At 40.3% G+C, this 22176-nt stretch overlaps 1 protein-coding gene and 1 long non-coding RNA gene across 5 annotated transcripts in view; one reads left to right on the top strand and one right to left on the bottom strand.

Annotated features, from left to right (window-relative positions):
* grip2b (glutamate receptor interacting protein 2b) overlaps positions 1-22176 on the top strand; it is a 375168-nt gene that overhangs the window by 89625 nt on the left and 263367 nt on the right. The gene's annotated exons all lie outside the window — the stretch shown is intronic.
* Positions 914-22176, bottom strand: part of LOC116688698 (uncharacterized) — a 24160-nt gene continuing 2897 nt past the window's right edge. Inside the window, exons 2-3 of the long non-coding RNA XR_004331839.1 lie at positions 12481-12485; positions 914-924 (exon numbers count right to left, since the gene is read on the bottom strand). This is a non-coding gene — a long non-coding RNA (uncharacterized LOC116688698). The remainder of the gene's footprint in view (positions 925-12480; positions 12486-22176) is intronic.

The following is a 22176-nucleotide window of genomic DNA, read 5'->3' as shown; positions in this document are numbered from 1 at the left end:
CCTGTGTCATACAATTTTGGCAAAACAACCATTTTTTTTTTTACTTTCGTTGCTCATCTTTTCCTCAAATGATTCCCAAATGATGGCCATGAAAGTTCTAGCAATGTCTAACAGAACACTGTCTACGGAGAAAATAACAGAAGCTTTACTTTCGGGACCGTTATGTTATTTATTTGATTATTAAAGAGTTATTCATAGAGTGTAAATGTGAAGGGTGACATGACAGTCAGTCAGTTAGTCAGACTAAATGCTTGTTGCAGCATCTGTTGCATTATTAAAGTGCTTTTTTCGCAGCCTGTTACTATCACTGATACAGACAACCCGAGGCTACATTTTAGAGCAAAGGGAGAAATGTAAGGAGGGAGGGAGGGAGGGGGGGAGGAAGGGAAAGAGGATCAAACCAGAATAGGTACAAAGAAAGGTAAGGCTAAAATTAGCTCGAGGTTGTATGTTAATGCCGAGGGATGACTGAAACAATACACAGAAAAGACGGGTGGTGGAGGAGGAAAAAGCAAGAATAGAAGGAGAGATTTGGGGGAAGAAAGAGGGAGGAAGGAGGAAGAAACGATCGTTTGAAAAGAGGAGAGAAGGAGCGAGAGGAAAAAAAAAAGCAAGGGAGGAGGGTATGTAAAGAGAAGATGAAGAATTAACACGGGGGAGAGATGAAGGGCAGGAGGAGAAGGGACAGAAGACGAGATAAAGGGAATAGCCTCAGCATTTGTTCGGAGGGAGACAAGCAAGAATAAAGGGAGGAAAGGAGGGAGAGAAGGATGTTGGTAATTGCTGCAGGTTCAGAAGCGAAGGAAGAGAAGCGTGAATGGAGAGACAGAAAACTGTTAGAACGGAAGGCTGGCGGCGCTGCGACTGTGTGCTGTTCTTGTTTAACCTGGTCTGATAAATACTTCAATAAAGCGGCGTCTCCGTCTGTCAGGGCCCGGGGCCCCGCTGTCCATCACGGGGGGGACGGAGACACAGCTGGATGCAGCTGTTTGTCTTCTCGTCTCGGGGGGGGGGGAACGTTGAGGGCTCCGATTCAACGTACTCCAGGCGCAGCTACGAGGAACACACACACACACACACACACAAACACACACACGCACACGCACACGCACACGCACACGCACGCTTGCAGCTAAAGATTGTGTTCAGAAGGGATTATTGCTGAAATTATTTACTATGCTTATTTTGTTTTTCCCATCATTTAGTGCATTTTCTTTAGTTTTTTGTGTGTGTAATAAAATTAAGAATAATAATAATAAAAAAATTGTAATTTCCCCACAGGGGATAAACAAAAAATTTAAATTATTTGTATTATTAAAATACTACTACTACTACTACTACTACTACTACTACCACTACTACTACTACTAATAATAATAATAATGATAAATAATAATTTGTAATTTCCCCACAGGGGATAAATAAACAGTTTAAATTATTATCCTTATTAAAATACTACTACTATTAATAATAATAATAATAATAATAATAATAATAATAATGGAATAAAAAGATGAATAAAAAAAGATATTTTGTAAAAAATGTCAATCCCTAAATTAAAAAAAAAAAATGAGGAAAATCCAACCTTTTAAGGACACCTGTTTTCTTTATGAATGAATAATGTACTGTAACTAATAGTTACCTAATAATTGTAAATACTGAACAATACTCTACCCTAACCTTATTGTTCTATGGAACGAAGAGTTACTTTAGTAGCTGCCAGTAATGGTTCGTACATAAACGCGTTACTTACTACTTACATTACTATAACACGATCCATGCAAGGTACTGGAGTACCAATTCTCAACAGTTGATGAAGAACATATAATATGAGCAAAAGCTGCATAACAGCAATTAAATGGACCTTGTGGTGCATCAGTGTGCAGGGTTTGTGCTTTTGACTTTGTTTAAAAATCTACAAATTGTTAATTTTGAATAAATTCCCACTAATCAATCAGTTGTGTAAACGTAGAACACACACTATTTAAAAAAAAGCAACATTCAGTGAATAACAGGATCCTGTACAACACCAATTTCTTATTCTTCAAAGAGGTACTAATTGCACTCTGTAATTATTCATTCCCTCAGCTTCATGTCTTTTACACACACACACACACACACACACACACACACACACACACCACAAACACACACACACACACACACACACACACAACTCCATCCTGTACTCGTAACCCCTATGTACAACAAACATTAGGAGTATGTGTCCCTGATGCATTGTACTGTATGAGGTTTTGTCAATGGTATAGAGAGGAGTTAATTAAAATTCCCCTCTCTGTGTGTGTGTGTGTGTGTGTGTGTGTGTGTGTGTGTGTGTGTGTGCTCCTCATGTAGAAACAGTAATTAAACTGCATCAGAAATAGAGCTCGTTATATGAATGGATTTTTATGCTACACTCCTTTCTTCCTCGTGCTTTCTCAAGCTGACTCCTACTCTTTCTTATCGCTCACCCCCCAGACAGACACACACGCTCTCACACACACACGCGCTCGCACACACACACACACACACACACAGACACGCTCACACACACACACACACACACAGACACGCTCACACACACACACACACACACACACACAGACACGCTCTATTACTCCCCCAGATCGGTCTGGATCTCTCTTCACATCTCTCTTCCTCCCTCGTTACATTCCTGCTGACCGTATGAAAGTTGAGTAGTCATCTTAATTTAACTTAATTTTAACCATGCGGACGCTGGTTCACTTGGACTGTCATATGCTCCCCTACTTCTGCTAGGTCTTTCCACTTTGTTTTCTTAAAAACCTAAAGCACTTCGGGGCGGTTCTGCGTATTTTTGGCACCAAGTGGCTCTAGAGGGCTACCTGTTTGAAAACGGACACTTTCTGCAAGAACATTTGTTCAGCCCTAAATGGACAAATCTGGAATTTGGTATGTACCGATGTTCATAGTGATTACAAATCAGCAAACAATGACATCAACATGCATTAGCACAGCAAAGAAGACTGGATTCACGAGCGTATAGACCAGCTGCCAAATGAGTCACATTGTGTCTAAGTATCACGATCAACACTACGTCCCGATGGGAAGAACAGCACATTGCTAAATCTAACAACCGTACGAAGAGTCTACAAGAGAACTATAAGGACGAAAACACACAAGCTTTGATAGCAGTATGTAGATAATAGAAAAAACAATTAATCACAAAACAGACGTCATCAAAAGCGAGTTTGTGAGTACATAGAAGATGTCTGTCAACGCTAGAATACAGATCTGACCAAAATCTGCAATGTCAATGTAACAGTTAAGTGTCAGTTAAGCCGCTGCTATAGAACTATTCCAGCAGGAGATTTAATGATGGTGGCTGAATGTCATCAGGCTGTTCTCGTGAATCATTTGTACATATGACAATGAAAAATAAAGCACTGTTGTTACGGCCCCTGCCTTTAAGGACATTATTTTAGGATATGTAAATCTGGATGCGTGATTGCCAGAAGAGGATTGGCTTACGAAGATGGCTCCGCCCACTTCCTTGTCCCAGGCCATGCTGTTGATTGGTGTGTCGGCCGTGGTCCCAGCCAATCAACGTCCTGCAATCAACCCGGATGACTTCAAAGGCCGCTGTGATTCTCCAGTCGGGGCGGCTGAACCTTCAGTTCAGTCTGCCAGGTGGTTGGGTTAATGTCCTTTGGTTTGGTTTGGTTTGGTTTGGTTTGGTTTGGTTTGGTTTGGCTTGGTTAGAAGCAATGGTGTTTGCAACTAGATTGTGGGTTAGAAACCTTTTGCTCTAGTATTCATTGTCATCTTAACATCGACCCAGATCGTAACATATGAGGGCTCGTCCGGGATCTTAATAGCTATAAAAATTGGGAGTCTGTGGAAAACCGAGACAAATAAGGTGTGTGTTAACCGAGGGAATAGTGTGGAGTGCTAGACGCCTTAATTGAATGATTCGGACCTGCAGTTCGCCAATTGAGTCCCACTATGGCAGACAAAGACAAATTCTGTTTGGAAAACGTTTTGGAACAGCCAACTTCGGCTCAAATTGATAATTGTAGGAAGGATGACCTACTTGATCTCGTGTCACAGTTTGTAAGTATTCCACATATGTATTACTGTATGAGCTACAGTGGCCACTGGCTGTATAAGATCACTCTGGTCCACGTCGGGGGTGTGAAATCGCTGGTCTCACGATTCAACTCGATTACCAATATCTAGTCAAGATTCAGATCAGGATATGTCGCCATGTTTTATTGCCATGCATGATTTTCATCAACTAAATCAAGCAGGCAGATATATACTGAATGAATTCCACTTTTTCTTGTGTCTGCTCTTAAAAAAAAGACACTTCCTGAATGTAGCGGAGTCTGAACACAGCGGACGAAAGGCAAGGAGCCAAAACTGACCAGGTAACATCAGTAGGCAGTGATCGATTATGGTCTGTCACTGCATCAAATCAGAATGGGCCAGGTTGCTCATTTCAACGCCCCCAGTAGGGAGGAGGTCCGGGTGGATGGAAGAGTCCAGAAACAGCCTGGGTCTTTCACCTGGGAGTGTTTTAATCCAAATTACAAACTTCTTTTCTAACCTTAACTAGTCATTTTGGTGTCCAACTCGTTTAAAACAACTGGAGACAAGCTCACGTGTGTGTGATGACATTTTATTAAATCGGAATCAGACCAAAGTGTTCCTGTCCTTTCCTGTTCAGCCTGAAGGCGGCTGGAACTGTCCAACTTTACCGCAGGTTTTGCCACTTCTGCCTGTTCTTGTCCACTTTTTTTTCCTCATAACTGTTTGTACTTTTCTGTTCCCTGTATCTGTCTTTTATTGTGTGTATAGTGTATAGTGACCTTGAGTGTTTAGAAAGGCGCTGTTAAATAAAATGTATTATTCTTACTTTAACGGCGAGGCACAGTTCATCTCGAACGAGCCTATTACCATGGTCCCAGACCTCTCAATCGTCACTGTTGTACCAATCGAAGGGGTGCTTCAAATGCTTTAACACTTCCAATAGGTCTGTTATTGTGTCCAGTGATGGCTGAAGCAATCCACCAATCAAAGCTCGGTAGGTGAGCTCATCTGCCGGGCAGCCACCATCAATACAAACGTGGCAAAAAAAAAAATGCCCATGAATACTAATGCTAATGTGGAAATGCATAAACGCACGTTGTCGATATATGGAAATGACTACTTTTAAATCCATTTTTCCTTTGATATTTGGAATACAACGTGACCCGCCAACACAGGGGAATGGATATGTCATTCCCTACTGATTGTTTAGTTATACACAAAATTAATGAAATGAATGAATAAAAACTGCCCTGCCTAACCAGAAATTCTCTCACATGAACACAATGTGTGTTAAAATGCCAAATAAAATGGCCCTTCAGCCTGATTATCAGGCTACAAACACAGAGCACTAATGTAAAAACTGTCAACAACAAAAAACTGTGAAGAGGCATTTACAAGATGTGCAGCTTTTAGTAGCCTATTAAATATTCACAGGCAAAATTAGATCCATAAAGCATATATAATCGTGTGTGTTCAAACAATATTTGATGGCAAAAAATAAAACCCCACAGAGCTCACGTCGCTCCTTAAGTTTGGGAGGAGTGCTCGTTTGTTTCTGTCATGTCCAGGCTGCTGCATGAGCTGTGAGCGTTAATGGCTCCAGAAGTGGAGACATTTCTATTTCTAAAACTGCACTTAACGCAGATGCTGTTATTGTTGATCCCCATATGTTTTTTGGAAACAGCTTTAACTCAGCCTTGTTTTTTTGGATTTCTGCTGAGTGTGCCTTTCGTGAGCTGCAAGCCATAATAGAGTCAGCAGTGCAAACGTCCTTTTTATAAATGTGTCACCTGTCTGATAAGCTGTATTGCTCTCAATGGGCTCTAGTCATGTTTGGAATTTGTTTATTGGAAACCTGGAATGTCGAGTTGACGAGCTGCTATCACTATTCTCCTTCATTTTATGTAATTGTTCACTTTATAAGCATATAAAAGTAAAGGGGCATAACATTACATCTTTAATAATATATTCATCTCATCTCAGGACCTGCACATATTTCATTTGCCAACATTAACAACATATGTTTTTATGGATCTTTCTTTATGCGTGATCTTATCACAGTCAACAGTTAACAGTTGATAATGCACATTTGCAGGTATACTTTGATGGTTGTGGTATAGACCTTTAAGGGAAAAGGAAATACTGATATCATTCATCTTGATTAGCAGTATTTTTTTCCGGCTAATGATCTGCTCATCTTCCTGTGCAGAAATTGCAAAATAGAAGCAATTCATTTTCTTACAAATGCCTATTTTGATGTGACAATGAGAACACAATGCACACGTCGTGTGTGTTTAGATGATCATAGTCCACCAACGAACATGGGGCCTTGATTGTCTTGTCTACATTACTCTGGTAAAGAGGAGCACTTGTTGAGCCTGACCCTCCTTTTGGTTAGGTCAGACCATTATCAAATGTGAATGTAAATGTGCTGTATTTATATAGCGCTTTTCTAGTCTTAACAACTGCTCAAAGCGCTTTTACATCATGCAGGAAACATTCACTATTCACACACATTCATACACTGTGGCCGAGGCTGCCGTACAAGGTGCCACCTGCTCATCAGATAAACATTCACACTCCGATGTGCAGCACCGGACAGTTCAAAGTCAGACTGTTCCAAGTCCCGGAAATCTCCCGTGAAACTCGTATTAAGGCTTGTATCGTTTCAGATCAATGACATCATCAACGACATCCAAAGTCTCGCTGCCCATCCGTAACACCTGACTGGTTCAGGAACTGGTTTGACATCTACACGGTTTAAAAACACATCCAAGATCTATACGTGAACTGCCCTCTGCCCAGTCAAACCACCACTTGTGACGGTGCGATGAGATGAGGAGGCAGGCAGGAGCAGGTGTACAGCGGTTTGACAGTCAGTACAAAAACGAAAAAACAATCCACAAGGAAAAACACAGACCAAGCATCCAAGGGATAATCCAAAAAATCCAAAATCCACGGAGGTCCAGGGAACAAAGGCGAGGAAACAGACAGGACGACAAGACAGGGAAACTTACTGGGGAGGCTGGAAGCAGGGACGGGGAAGAGCGGACGAACCAGACTGCATGCAGCAACGGGACAAAAGACAAGGGAGGCACAAACATTAAATACACGAGGTAACGAGGTAACGAGAGGCAGGCGACAAGAGAGCAGGAAAGATGGTGGAAAACATCAGGTAATCACAAGCGCGGGAAGACACAGGAAGTAAAGGTAGAGGCAAGACGAGACATAAAACAGACTTCAAAATAAAACAGGAAACGGAGAAAGCAGACACACAGGGGAACACAAGACAGGACCAATAACACCATACCGGGGAGAAACAAGACAAAAACACAATGACCAGGGAGGAGACACGAAAAAGGGAAACCAGGGCAAAAAAAAACGAGACCATGACACCACCGCCACTTTACACTTTTACAATGTCCAAAATTGCTCCACCTGCTTTCAGATTATGACCCAAAGGATTGATTCACACATGTTTGACAGCATCATTCCTCTCAAGGAATTTTTACTAATTAAACTACAAATAACAATCAAAACAAAACAGTTGGGCCAGAAAATATAAACTTAGCTTATTATTAACCAAAACAATAAATTTAAAAAAAATGATATAATGTACAGTATATCGAGCAAAAAGTAATGGCACAGGGAGTAGTGGTATTGTCCAATTAGGTCCCCTCCCTTATAAAACAGCTCTTGCTCCAGGTTCCACCCTTTTGCCCTGCAGACGGCCTGAAAAGAAACATCTCTGAGTGTGGACTCTACTATGTATTATGAGTTTGTAATATTTGTAAACCCAATGCACACATTGGCTTTGTTTGTGAATTAGTAATTAGTAGTAGTCACTCATGTCAAAAATCTCAAGAAACCCTCGGTACCAGTGTTTCAAGTAGCTGCACATTGATCAGACTGTGGACAAACTCTGTTGGTCTGTAATTGATTCAACGATGGAAAGTGGCCTCACTTGCTATTTCATATTTGTATTCCTCTAGAGTTTGATTGATGGCGGCTGTCTCTGCTCCATCAGGGATACAAAAAGTGTCCCTCTGTCCAGCTCTCGAGTAACCGGGAGACAGCGGGGAGCGCTTGCTGTCTCAGCGTTTGGTTCAGAAGCTCAGGGTCCACGGCCGACTTTATTACCCCTCCAAGAATATGTTTATGGCCAAAAAACCACATTATGTTTCAGTATATTGCAGTAATGACCATTCACGCTTGGGCACATATTTTCACCCCCTAAGAAATGTCAAGGGCAAGACTTAATGTAATCTAACGGGACTAATTTGACTAAGTTGACAACTTAATTTGATCAGTTTTACACTTTCCCTAGGCCAGAGTTCATGACATTTCCTCAGGAATATCATTTTTAATGACTCACAAATGAGCCCTGCTCAAGCTGCCTCACACAACTCACTTCAGCCGTGTTACTGTGAATACAAATGAGAATGTTTGTCAGCCGTTTTCCTCCATATTCATAAGGTCCACAACACTGTCTGATGAACCGGTCTCCTGCAAGTTTCTCACCCTACGTCTCACACAGCTTCGAAGTGAATAGCAAATTCATTTTCTCCACTAGAGCTAATTTATTTCAGTTACTCCCTTTCAATTTCAGTCCCTTCATGCGAGATACAGTAAATACAGTACATTGCATGATCAGACTCTTCTGTTGTATCTTCAGTTGTTCTTTATCTTAATTGGTTGCTGGTTTGTTTGGTGCATGTCTTTTTTGTTCTGTGCTGGTTGTAAAATGCCCCTTGGGGGTTGATGCCTGGGCTGCACACAATAGCAATTTTCTTTGTAATTTATTCCCGATTAAAGTAGCTAAAATGAAGCTTAAATTACTTTTCACCCATAAAGTACCACTAGATTCATTTTCTTAACCCAAGTCCAAAGCAATTAAATTCCTGTTTAATTTTAACTTTATTTGTTTACTTAGAAAAAACTATTCATGGCATCTAATGGGGTTTTACTGCAGTATGGTGAGGGAAGTTTGGGGTCCCCTGGTGGAGCTGCTCCCCCCGAACCCCGTTCCAGCTACTAACTCTGAGATACAGCTCACGGACCCCCTCCCCCAACCATCTTGTCGGTGATTGGCTGGAACTTGATCGTTGGCAATGAACCTAGTGTATTTACCAGGCATAAGAACGTTTTGGGTTTGCACCTGGTTTTAGTTGAAAATGTGTATGTGTACTATGCACTGTAAGCAATAATACACATTGTGAGCTAATATAGAACAATGATGAGCCAGTTGGTAGCGAGGTATAATTTTCTATCAGGACCTGTCAGAATCTTTTATCTTGTTCACCACGTGTTAGCACACGCAAAACAAGACATTTAAAAAAAAAAAGGTATTTTCTTTTAATTTCTTTATTAGAAAGTATTCATTTAGGAAGTACTGCTGCTATGACTACCTGTTGTGGTGTTATCTTATACTGTTTTAACAGACACCTCCCAGCCAATCGGTACTATTTTCTTGAGGTTTTAATTCTGCTTTGTTTTACTGCTGTTACACTCCCACTTTATGTGCTGTTCGGTCTTAAACTCCTTTCTTGTAAAAGCAGGCATGAAAGACTGGGACAAAGAGAGTAATGCAGTGTGTAATGTAACTGTAGCCATACATTGACCCATGATATATTTCACATTTCTTACTGTGGCAAACGTAACCTGGTGAATCTAAAACCTAATGTCATATGATGATGTGTCATGCACCTGTTCATTACTATTACTATCTTGCCATGGTCTTGCATGTTATTGTGAGGGCTGGTGATTACACTTCTGACAACTGCACGTGCTCAATAAAAAGAATAACTCTGGTTAAAAAAGAGTATTAAGCCTCTGGAGTTATCATTTTACACCTAAGAGGAATATATTCAGGGATGTCTATAGTAGCTCTCTTTGAGCTTCCAATGAGCAGTGCAGTAACTTCAGGGTGGAGAAAGTTTCTTCTGCTTTGACATTTATTAAAAACCTTTTAACGTGGATAAAATGGTGGTTTTGATGTGTGCTACATATACTGTACTGTACTGTTATGTTGATGAAAAAAACTGGAGAAAATTGCTTTTCACGGTCAAAGGAATTGTTTTTACTTTGTTTGTGTCCCCGGGGCCCGAAGTGAATTAGGGAGAGGAGCTTTTGGCTCTGTCTCAAAAAAACTCATTGGAAAAGGATTGTGAAATTGTTTCATCCATCTTTTACTGTTCAACTTTTCAATCCTTTTATGTCAGATTTTATACTATTGACATATTGCTCAATCATTGAATATTGACCTGATTTGAGGCAGTTGCTTTTTCATGTGCTTTTTTTCTTTTTACTCTCTGGGCCACAAGTTACAATCTTCAGTAAATAGTGAAATAATAAAAACTTTAAGAGTAATCATTATTCCTACATTTACTTTCTGCAGTCTGACATCAGTTCACCCCCTCACCATCTCTGTTGCGGAGTCCCATTGGCTCCAAAATGTTCGTACGCATGGGTCAGAGAGTGGAGGACTCCACCATTTCCTGTAAGGTTATTTTTTATGAATCACAACCTTTATAAATGACACCCCAGAAGAAGCCATTATCTTCCCTCGGGTTTTTAAACGGGAAGGATGGGTCGTCACGACGACAAAATCTTCCGAACACAGCCATACTGAGAAATCCAGAGAGACTTGTATGTAGCTGATAGTTTTAATATGCTTTTTAACCATTCCTTTTAAAATAACGGACGTTCATTAATCAAAAAGTTACGCACTAAAGCTTTAAAGGGCTCTCAGTGATCACAAACTCGGCAAATAAGCTGCAATGATCAACTCAGTCCCCTGTCCTCATCTTCCTCTGAGCTTCCTCCCGTACTATGAAGTGGCTTATTGTGTATTTTTCCAGGAGATACGATGACAAATAAGTTTCTAGACACTAATGACATACAAGTGCTGAAAAGTCATGAACTGCTTTGGTTTTACTCTTCAGTGCAATGACGTGCGGGTTTGGTCTGTTGACTGTGGACGAGCGTCGAGAACAGGGGTTCCCAAAACTTTCAGCCCACGACCCCCAAAAGTAACGGTGCAAGTGACTTGCGACCCCCCCCACTACAAACGTATAAAAACATTGCGCGCAACCGTGCACGCACTATAGGCGTATCCAAACACGACAACACAAAATAACACAACAGCCATGACATTATTCTGCAGTAATTTACTCATTACTTTAATTTGAACTCAACCTTACCTAATGAGATGGATGTGTAGTATTTTTGGAGCACAGCAAGTCCAGTCCTGGTTTAATGTTGGAGACCAGCAACTCAGGAAGAAAGAATATCAAAAGAGCGGTTCTCTGTTTATTCATTTGCTTGGTTGTATTTTAAATTTAGCCACTAGTTTTATCTTGTGTTAAAATCATGGCTAACACATGCTATTTCTAATCGTTTTTAAATTTTTATTTTATGTCTGGAAATCAACTCGCGACCCCCCCCTCTCTGGCTCTGGTCCCGACCCCCACTTTGGGAATCACTGGTCTAGAGGACCGTCCCGGCGGTGTCTTTCTGCTGGCTGCAGTTTGCTTCAACAGTCTCCGGGCTCTGTCTCCGTCACTGACAGTGACTGAGTGCCTCGACTCTGCTTTGGCCTCTGACGGGGCACACTGACTGCTTGTGTGTGTGTGTGTGTGTGTGTCTGTGTGTTCAGCAAATGTCCAATAACGACTTTTGTTGACTTTTAAGTGACAGAGACGTCTGGTGGCTGTGGGAATTATGACTCTTGTTTGTCAAGAGCAAAGGAGGGAGAATTTTCTTGGTTTGTTCATTTTTGTTTATTTCACACGTCATCATTGTATATTTAAACCCAATATCATGAGGTACAATGATGATATATATACGGAACCCCAAATAAGCTACTAAAAGCTTTTTGGAGGGGGTCCGAGAACAATGTAAATACAACAAATAACATACCAACCAAAAACTCAATTTACCTTGGACATAATATAGACATTTACAGAAGAAAAAAATATAAATACATTTAAAAAAAGTAGTGGGATGTCGTCATGTAGCCTCAAAGCGGGCAGGTTTGGGTGGATGGATGGGTCGACCCTAACAAGAAAGACCCTTATTTTAACCCAAAAGATATTTTTCTTCAACCAAGTTGTTAACCTGCACATTACAAAACAACCTCATCCATGTGATTGTACAAAAAATAATTAACCGCACTTCATCTGAAATCCAACAAAATTAATGGCGCCCGTTGCTGTTGAGTACAGCCGACGAAAGGTGACTGACCTGCAGGGACGACGGTTGATTTTAGGCACCAAAACGACTAGTTATGATTAGAAAAAAGGTTGGGGTTGGGTTTAAAACACTGGCCCCCTTACGCAGTACTCCCAGGACATGAACACCCGTTCCCTGGGTAAAAGTTGTGTGTTGTCCCCTTAACTTCTTCAGGACACCGACTCTGTTCCCCCTTAATGAAAGCCTTGTGTTTTAGAAGACATCCATTCAAGCGACTTCCTCTCTAAGCTGGTCTTCTCTTAGACAGCCGCTGTGTATGTCATGCATACAGTAATTAATTCGATGGAACATATACAAATTACAGCGCATTCTTAGCTCTTCTGTCTTAGCTACAGTATATGTGTGAATAGTTCAAGAGAACAGCCTGAGCAATGATTTTGGAAGGCACTGACGAATGATCTCCTCTGGCTGAAAAGGACAGTACTTCCAAAAGCATCGAGGATGTAAACACTTGTTGCACTAATCACCTATCTATGGAAAACTGCATTGGTTTATTTTGAAATTGGCAACTTAATTTAAGGCCCATTGTTATGACAGGCCCTTTCTCACATGTAAAAGTTAAAGTGGTTGCATGAGTCAATGGAAAATGTCCTTGTTGGCAATTGTAGTTTTATTTGCCCTTCCTATGGTAAAAAAAAAAATATTAAAGATCTTTTATGGAACATTAACTGGGGCAAATACGTCAAGACTGCCAAGACAGCTGTTCAATTTCTTTTCTTATGACAGTTGTTTTATAAAGAATTGTTTCCCTGCCCGCGTATTATTCAGAAAATAGTCCATGATGGAAGCAGAACTGACTTCTGGGAGATTTGTGTACAAAGCTCTTTTAGGTTGCCCCTGCCTTTTCACTGTACCAATTACTCTTCTCAGCTGTTCATGTTACTTATTTCAATGTGCATACCTGTTCCACTATCTGCCTGAAACCACATGCATATTCCTATCTACCTGCAATAATGACATTGGCTAATGGAGTGGAAAGCTTCCTGTGCATTAAGAGATTCTCTCGGGGTTAATGAGGTGTGTGTGTGTGTTCAGGGTACAACAGGAATACATTAAGATAAGAACAGCTCATTGTTTTTAGCAGTACGCATTATGTTGTGCATGCGTATTACCGCTGCTTTGAGCTGGCACAGGGAGGCCAGTGAGGTTCAAAGTAGACGAGGAGGAAGGCAGTGAAGGACGAAAAGGACGAGACACCACCAAACCACGTCAGGGTTGAAGTGCCCATCCGCTCATGTCTGTGTATGCTGTCAAAATGACTTAATTATAGGTCGCTGAGCCCTGTACCTGCACAAGCTGTGTGGTAAAATGGGCAGATACTCTACAAATCAGTGTGACCTGAAGTTTGAAGGGGTCCCCAGGACTATCTGAGTGTTGGACACTGGTTTTGACATGCATTTACAACACAGTCTCACTCCCAGTGCGTCAAAAAAAACAAGGCTTGGTCAGTCTCTTGTAGCATCCTACTTGGACCCATGGGGCTTTCAACTAATTCCAACGTAATCCCAATATTTGATGCCATCATTTTTTAACCCACGTGATTGGGACCCTTTGGCGTAAGTTTTTGACTCTTGGTCCAATGTGTGGGCTAAAACCACTTAGATAGGGTTAGGGAAAGTTTGTGGGTGGGTTTGCAAAACGTACATTTAGGATGACACGTGGAACAAAAGGGTAAAAAGTGTTATGTTGTTTGACCCATCCACCAGCCCAACCAACCTCCTTATGGAGGTTTTCATACTCCTCTCTACCGTTTTTAACCCTCCTGTTGTCCCGGGGTCAAATATGCCCCGATTGTAAAAGTTTCTACATCAGAATTTGGGATTCTTTCATTCAAATTATCCAAATATATCATGGATGTTTCCACATAACGCTTCTTGTTAGGTAGACAAAGGATCAGTTCACTACTTTATTGAATTTTGGGTGTTTTATTTTCCCCCCCAAAAAAACTTTGACAAAAAAAATGATAACATTTTACATAAATTAGGTTTCAGGACCATGAAATTGAAAGAGAAAATAGTGTAAAACTAGTGGTGATATATTAGTGTTGGTGATGTGTACAGTATACTGATGGTAGAGTTGGTAGGTTGAAAAAAACGTAAAAAAGTGGCAAACAAGTATCTCAAACGCATCAAGAAAGCGACAAAAAAGTGTTGAAAAAAGCGTCAAAAAATCATCAAAAAAGTATTTCAAACGCGATTAAAAAAGTGTCATTTTCAGTTTGGACCTGGGAGTACAACACAAGGGTTAGCACGCCGTCAGTGCTGAGGTTGAGCTGCTGCTCTACAGATGCTAAAGGATGCATTGTGCGTCGGGATGTGAGCCACCGACCCAGCGTCAGTATTTGATTGGCCACGAGTGAGAACGGGTTGGCATTTCAGACATTTGGTCAGTTCCACAGTCTGTTTTCCTTTTTAATGGTCTGCTGTCAAAGTATCCATTATAAACTGTGGTGACCTTGTCACAATATTGTATATTAAGTAGTATTTGACATGTTTGGGCTGAAACTGTAGTCTTGACATAGAAAACATTACCGGCTGCAGTACAGACAGGAGATATTTTCTGCATCTTCCAGCCATATTTCTTCTACTTTCTCTTCATAGTAGAATTGCGCAAAGTAAAGTAATGCTTCCGTTGTCAATTTTTTTTAACCCTTATGTTGTCCTCGGGTCAAATTACCCAGTTGTCCTATATCAGTGTTCATTTTAATTCCCCAAAATAACATGATTGATCCCACACAACTTTCATTAATTTTGGGGTGTCTCATTCAATTTTACAGCATTTGAATAAAACATTGAAGGGGTTTTGAAATAGTATTGAGTAAAAGTTGATATATTCCACTCTTTAATTATCCAGCAACATCCATTCCTTTAATTTTAGTCTAAATAATTCCTAATTTCCTAACTGATTCATTTTTGGTTTATCAACCATAAATTCCAAAAATAACTGTAAAACTAGAGTTAATAAGTTAGTGTTGAAAACATCAAAAAAAAGTGACCAACTCAAAAGTACGCGTCAAATTTTGAAAGAAGGTATAAAAACTTAAAAAGTTAAAAACATCGATAAAAAGCGTCAACAAAATTGACGGGAAGACAAGACAAGGGTTAGCATTATTATATTATTCAGTTGGACATGTGGCCAGTCAAGCAATCCATATAGAGAGCGTAAGGTCCTGGCCAAAGGTCAATTAAAACACAATCTCTGAATTAACATATCTGATCAAATATGATAACTGCACTTTCTGGTATTGGGAGCTTTCAAAAGTCTCAGAACAGGTGAAGGGGGGCGGCCTCTAGCTCACCCAGGAAGAGCATTAGTCCCATATTAGTTGAGTCCTGCAGCAGCTCGGGTTGGAGTCCAACCTGCATCCCTTTTCAGTCCGTTGATTTAATTGAATTTCAGCCAAGGCCCACCCTCTCATATATGCCATATATCCCCCCCCCCCATATACCCTCAAAGTGATCAATGCTACTGCCAAACACCAACTGCCTAGACCAGTGCTTCTTTAACTTTTTTTTCAATACTGTACCCCCTGGGAAATATTCTCTTAAACCAAGGACCCCCCAAAGCATGGCTATACTGTATATAGGGGTACATTACAGCGCTGCACCACCACTTTCCGATTTACTAAACAACAACTTTTTAATTGAAAGACACTCAAATGCTACTTCAAATGCTGAAAGTCTAAAATGGAATTTTTCATGTACTTATTCATGACTCATTTTTTAAATTAACATAAAAAAAAAAACTCACGTACCCTCTGCAGTACTCCAAAATACCCCTAAGGGTACACCCCCATTAGAGAAACACTGGGCGGGTGCAGCCACCGCCAGGGGCCGTGGTAGTGGAGTTCAACCAGAAAAAGTGAGCGCCGTGCAGAGATGACCGTTAAGTTTAGCGACCAAAACACCTCGTTAAATTTAGGAAAAAGATCTGATTTTGGATTAAAACGCTCTAGACGAACAAATGAGCGTTTCCAGGGTGAAAGTCTTTTGGGTTTCACAATAAAGTGAACTTGCGCTTTTGGTTTGAAAGTGTTGTGATTTATGTTGACGCTATGTTGTGCTATTTCATTAGGTTCATATAAGTTCATATGTAAGTGTTCCGAGTGGCCATGGTATTCGAAGGTATTGGTATTTGTTCACAAATCGCACCCTGGATATCTGTAATGGTTGGGTGTATGATTTATGTAAAATAAAATAAAGTATAATCTAATCTAATCTAATCTTATGTGTGCCACGTGTGTGAACAAGTAATGCCATTTTAGGATGATGCAGTGGCTGTGTGTATCTCTCTGTAATCGATGTAATGTAATGTCTCCGTGGTGTAGAATTGCTCGCAATTTAGTGTATTCATGGCAACTGTGTGTGTGTGTGTGTGTGGGTGTGTGTGTGTGTGTGTGTGTGTGTGGGATGCCAGGTTCTTTGATTGGAGTTTAATATGTACGCATGTATGTTTTTCTCTTTATTTAACCTTAGGAAACATGTAACCCTGAGAGCGTCCCAACATACCGCTAATCTAAATGTAATGTTATTAATTATTAACCTTTACTTTAGACCCAACACAACTTTAGGTCCTTACATGAATCCTTACCCTAATATACAATATATATTGTATGTATATACAACATACAGTGGCTTGAGAAAGTGAACCCCCCCAGGCTAAAGTTGATTAAAAAGAAGAATAAAAAAAACATCTTTTGGAAATTGATCTTAATGCCTTAATTTAAAAGAATGTAGGGTTCCTTTTGCCTTTGGAATTAAAATACCCCCCCCCCCAACCCATCATCATCATCACCTACCCTTCACCATAACTAGAGATAGGCATGGGGAACTTTCCGTAAAATCATCTCTCAATGCAAAACACACCAACTATTTAGCTAACTGAAATAACACCATGATATCAGATAATCAGATCGTGTGTGTGTGTGTCTCTGAGAACTGTAAGTCGTACCGCCCAGTGGTCCGTTCATTAAGCCTGTTGCTGTATTGGTCTATAGTTCTGGCAAATTTAAAGTAATTTACTTAGCCGTTGATGTTGTTGTTTGTTTCTTCACCTGTTCACTAGGTTGCACGTTGCTTGATTGCAATAAAGCATCAACAGAAAGAGATCACGGTCCTAATCTAGTCCTCACTAAGAACTTTCAAATGATTTCACTGGAGCTGTTATTATTGTTCGCGTCATCAATACCATATTCAATCTCATTCATTCAGCGGCATTCATATGCAGCAAATCAGTGCAGCTTGACGTAATTGAAATTAAAGAAAACAGAGATCCCAGAGATTCAGAAGACTAGCCGCAAGACATTTCCCATCATCCTCGGCCTCATCTGAGAGAGATGTTTGAGACAGTAGGCATCAAGAAGGACTCCTGGCCAATGTGCTGGGGAACTTCTTCATTAATGTCTGTTTAGTAATTCATATTTTATCCTTTATTTTCTTTCCAGAAGCCATATTTGAGCACACACATACATGGAGATTCCCTTAAATGTGAAGGGGAAGATTAAAAAAGAGAAACTGGATCTGTGATTTCTCACAGAATCCCAACTGGATTCATATCTTGTTGCTCAGTCAGAATCTTATTAACCTGGAGTCCCAGTCCCTGTCACAACCACCATATTATGGGATGTTTTAGGCCTGTTGACAGACATCCGTTTAAAATGTAGCCAACGGCATTTAAAGAGCCTTTTCTCCACTGAAGTTTCTCAGCATGTACTCTAGAAACCTTTGTGTGGTCCAGGTAGCTTTGCAGAAATAATGGTTGTCATTTGCAAGGCTACTTTAACTTTTATACTTTAAGTAAATTTCCAAGCCTGTATTTGGACGCTTTTAGTTGAATAAAGAAGTAAAATCAGTACTTCTACTAACGCAAGTATCTGTACTTCTACTTTAGTATGGGAAATGAGAACTTCTGCCATCTCTGGGTCACATGGATGAACCCCCAGGGGTGAAGAAGACAAGTGTGCACCCTGCTGTATTACAGTATCATTCTGTTATTCTTGGTGCTGTTGTAATATTAGTATTAATAGAGTTAATAGCCTGGGAAGATGAGTAAGGTTACATCGCCACAAGAGGGCACCCCCTTCACACCTTATGTGACTAGAGAGACAGCTGGGAAGCTGACACAGCCGAGGAGAGATGGGGGGAGTCAAAGAACGACACAGATAAAGAAGGAGAGGTGTGAGGTCAGAAGAGAAGTGAGGGGAGGAGAGGAAGAAAGAAGGACAAAGAAGGAACAGGAAGTGGGATCGTGGAAAGATAAGGGCTAGAACTGATGGAGGAGGAGGGCATTGGATGATGAAGGAATGAGAAAGTGAGGTTAGAGATGAATGAGAGGGAGAGAGGGAAAGGAAAGGGAGGAGGATGTGAGATGTATACAAAACATCTCATATCCTCCCCGAGATAAAGACAGTGGTTTGTCCTATTCACTGTGAATAATTTCCTGCATCTTCAACATCTCTACTATATATTCTAAGTGATGTGGATCATTTCTATCTAGTGATCATGCTGTCCCGTCTAGAGCCCGACCGATATATCGGTTGGCCGATATTATCGGCTCAGTCAGTAGGGGATTGGGTCGCCGGTTCAAGTCCCCATACGGACCAAAGTATGTTGGACTGGGAGCTGAAGAGGTGCCATTTCACCTTCTGGGCATTGCCAAGGGGCTCTTGAGCAAAGTACCGAACCCCCGACTACTCAGGGTGCCTTTCCATGGGCAGCCCCCCCCCCCACTCTGACATCTCTCCATTAGGGCATGCAGTGAGCATGTGTTTAATAAGAACAGAGTGAAAACTTTGTAATTTCCATTGGGGGATTAATAAAGTATGAATTATTATTTATTAACACGGACAAGGAGCAAACACATTGTTTTAATTATTGAGGGTGTTTTGAACCCCCCACACCCCCATATAGTGTGCGCGTGTGTGTTTGTGTGTGTGTGTGTGTGTTTCCAGTCCAGGTACAGCAGTTGTAAATATGCTCCAGGCTAACTCTTTATTTATGTATTAGTGGGTATTGTCGCTGATAATTTAACCTGAAATAAATTGCAGATTGATTTGATTACAGATGAAATAACCACAGCGAGGTGCTTAGATGAGGGGCTCATGCATTATGAGAATCACATGCCCCAACACAACGCGGACCTCCCAGCTCGGTTGCAATCATTATCCAGTGTGGGGTCTGAAAATAAAAAATCCTAGAGTGGAATGGTAGTTAAGTGCATAACCACTGGGCTGTGCTGTGCTATTGGTGAGAAGATAACTCGTAGCAATCTAGTCCTGTGTGATCCAAGCATCCCTGCCATGCAACATCTCATGTTCAACTTTTGCAAAGACTTTTTAAAAGCACAATTTGAATTATGCAGACACACCTGTGAGTACACATGTGTGACATGTGTGTGTCAATTCACACCACCACCATTTCTTAAATGGAGAGAAAAGTAACACTATTCTACCAGCCAAGTGGGTTTTTGGGATTGGTTAGGACTTCATACAGATGCATGATTACCTGCGGAAGTGACTAAACTGTATTCTGACTTTTTTAGGTTCGCAAATCTATATACAACTTTGCATGCACTTCTCTCTGGTACAGATTAAATGGAAACACAACAATAGCCTACTGTAGAAAACAAGAAAAATGCACCCAGATTTAAAACAGGATTTAGAATCAGAATTGCCTTTATAGTAACTGAGTATGTATACAAGCACACTGATACATCACTATTACTCCAAATATCACAATATTCTGGATTTGATTCAGGTCATGTAAACAGCATATACCATATTCTGAATAAGCCCTGTATTTTGAATTTAGCATTGTTCTGATTAAGATATGTGGGATATTCCAGTATTATTTGGGTTTTAGAGGCCTTCTTTGGACATGTATACAGCAAATTAATTGCTATATACTGTATATCTATAAAATCTTTTTCAGAAATGTCACACACCGGAATATTATGTACATGTAAACTACTGTAAGTTCTTCTTTATTGTGCAAACATGAAAGCACACATTAAACTAAGAACATGGATCAGAGAAGGTAAAATGATGGAGTAAATAGTAAAATGATTTTTCTCCAAACCATATTTTATTCATCTAATAATGCAAACATCAATTTCTCATTGTCATAGCAGTGTTTTGCAGGTGGCTGGTGGAAATTTGCTTCCCCGTCTTTAGGCTTCCGCTAAACTCAACGTGATGAACGACATTGTTCTGGAGAGTGTCACATTCTCCTTTTGTGTAAAAACGGTGAGTTTTCCTCTCACTTTTTCCGTATTCATATTGAGCGGAGACATCCATTCATCGGACTACAGTGGAACGCGGGATGTCAGGTTAATCTTCTGCAGGCCCACTGATGACAGTTCAGGGCCACTTGTGAAAGTGGGCATGCACAGACTGTAATAACATCCAAAAATGTCTCTTCTTAAAATTGTAATACATTATCTCAGAGGGTTGTCCACTGACAGTGTGTCAAACCAGCTGTGTGCACTGTGTGTGCCATGTGACTCTGATAATGTCATCAGGGTTATTTGCTTGGAGACTTGGAGGTTTTTAGAAAGCCTGCACTTGAAACTGGGGTTGTGGAATTGGAAAGACGAGGGCGAGGGAGAGACTGATGAAAGATGCTTTCAGGTTGCACTGTGGAAATGTAGCATCTGAAGTTTGGGGATCTAACTAATACTTGGGACAGTTGGGATACAGTCAAGATATCTACTTTACTGTAGTATAACCATAATGACCCTTATACAAATTAAGTGGTTTGGCACCAAAAAAATAGACAGAAGTCTTTTGACATGAACACATTTCTAACACGCTTTTTAAGACGTCCAACTAACAAGCCATTTTCTTTAACCCTTGTGTTGTCTTCCTGTCAAAATTGAAAGTCAACACTTTTGTAGACGCTTTTTAATCTATATTTTTAACTTTTTCTTACCTTTTTGTCCCTTTTTTCAACACTTTTTTCAATGTTTTTCACGTTTCAACACTGTGTAACACTACCTTGTTAACTTTAGTTTTCCAATTATTTTTGGAATTTATGGTCAATACACCTTATTTATAGGAAACTATATCTAATGTTTGCGTTAGAAAAGCAGAAATTAGGAAATATTTTGACTAAAATTAAAGGAATGGATGTTGATGGATAATCACAAACTGGAATATGTCAACTTTTACTCAATACTATTTCAAAACTACTTCAATTTATTTTCACCAAATTCTATAAAATTGAATAAGACGCCCCAAAATTAACAAAAGTAGAGTTTTGTACTTGCCAAAAGAGCGTTGAGTGGAATCAATCATGTTATTTTGGGTAATTAAAAATAACATTGATATAGGAAAATGGGTCAATTTGACCCGAGGACAACATGAGGGTTAAAAGAGAGAAGCATATATACATTGTAGAGTACAGACACATAGGCTACATGCAAACATATAGACACAAAACTCTCACTCCAATACACTTCAGTTGGGCTTATAATCTTTAAATCAGTTTGATTCTGAAACAAGAATGCAAGATCAATAGTCTGTGTTCTACCACGGTGGTTAAGTTTTCCTATCGTTCCTCACACTATTTTACTTGTACAGCCTCTCTTTCAGAGTTTAAACAGACGAACATGGCGGCTCAAGAATAGTTCCCTGAAATGGGTTTGTGAAAACATGTGAACATGAGAGATAGGCTGTGCAGTTGCTCAATCTGTCTTCATTTCAGATCGACAACGGTCAGTTTGAAAAACTTTCGCGAGTTGCCGGATCCTCATTTGCATAAAGTAGCCTGGATTCTGTGGTTTGGGGATCTGGTAAGGATGTCTCCTGCACCTCCCTAGGGAGGGGGTCCAGGCACGTCCAGCTGGGAGGAGGCC

The sequence above is a fragment of the Etheostoma spectabile genome, chromosome 4 (genome assembly GCF_008692095.1).
Source record: "Etheostoma spectabile isolate EspeVRDwgs_2016 chromosome 4, UIUC_Espe_1.0, whole genome shotgun sequence".
Classification (NCBI taxonomy): domain Eukaryota; kingdom Metazoa; phylum Chordata; class Actinopteri; order Perciformes; family Percidae; genus Etheostoma; species Etheostoma spectabile.
The sequence above is the reverse complement of the archived record's forward strand: the minus strand, read 5'-3'. Positions and strand labels throughout refer to the sequence as shown.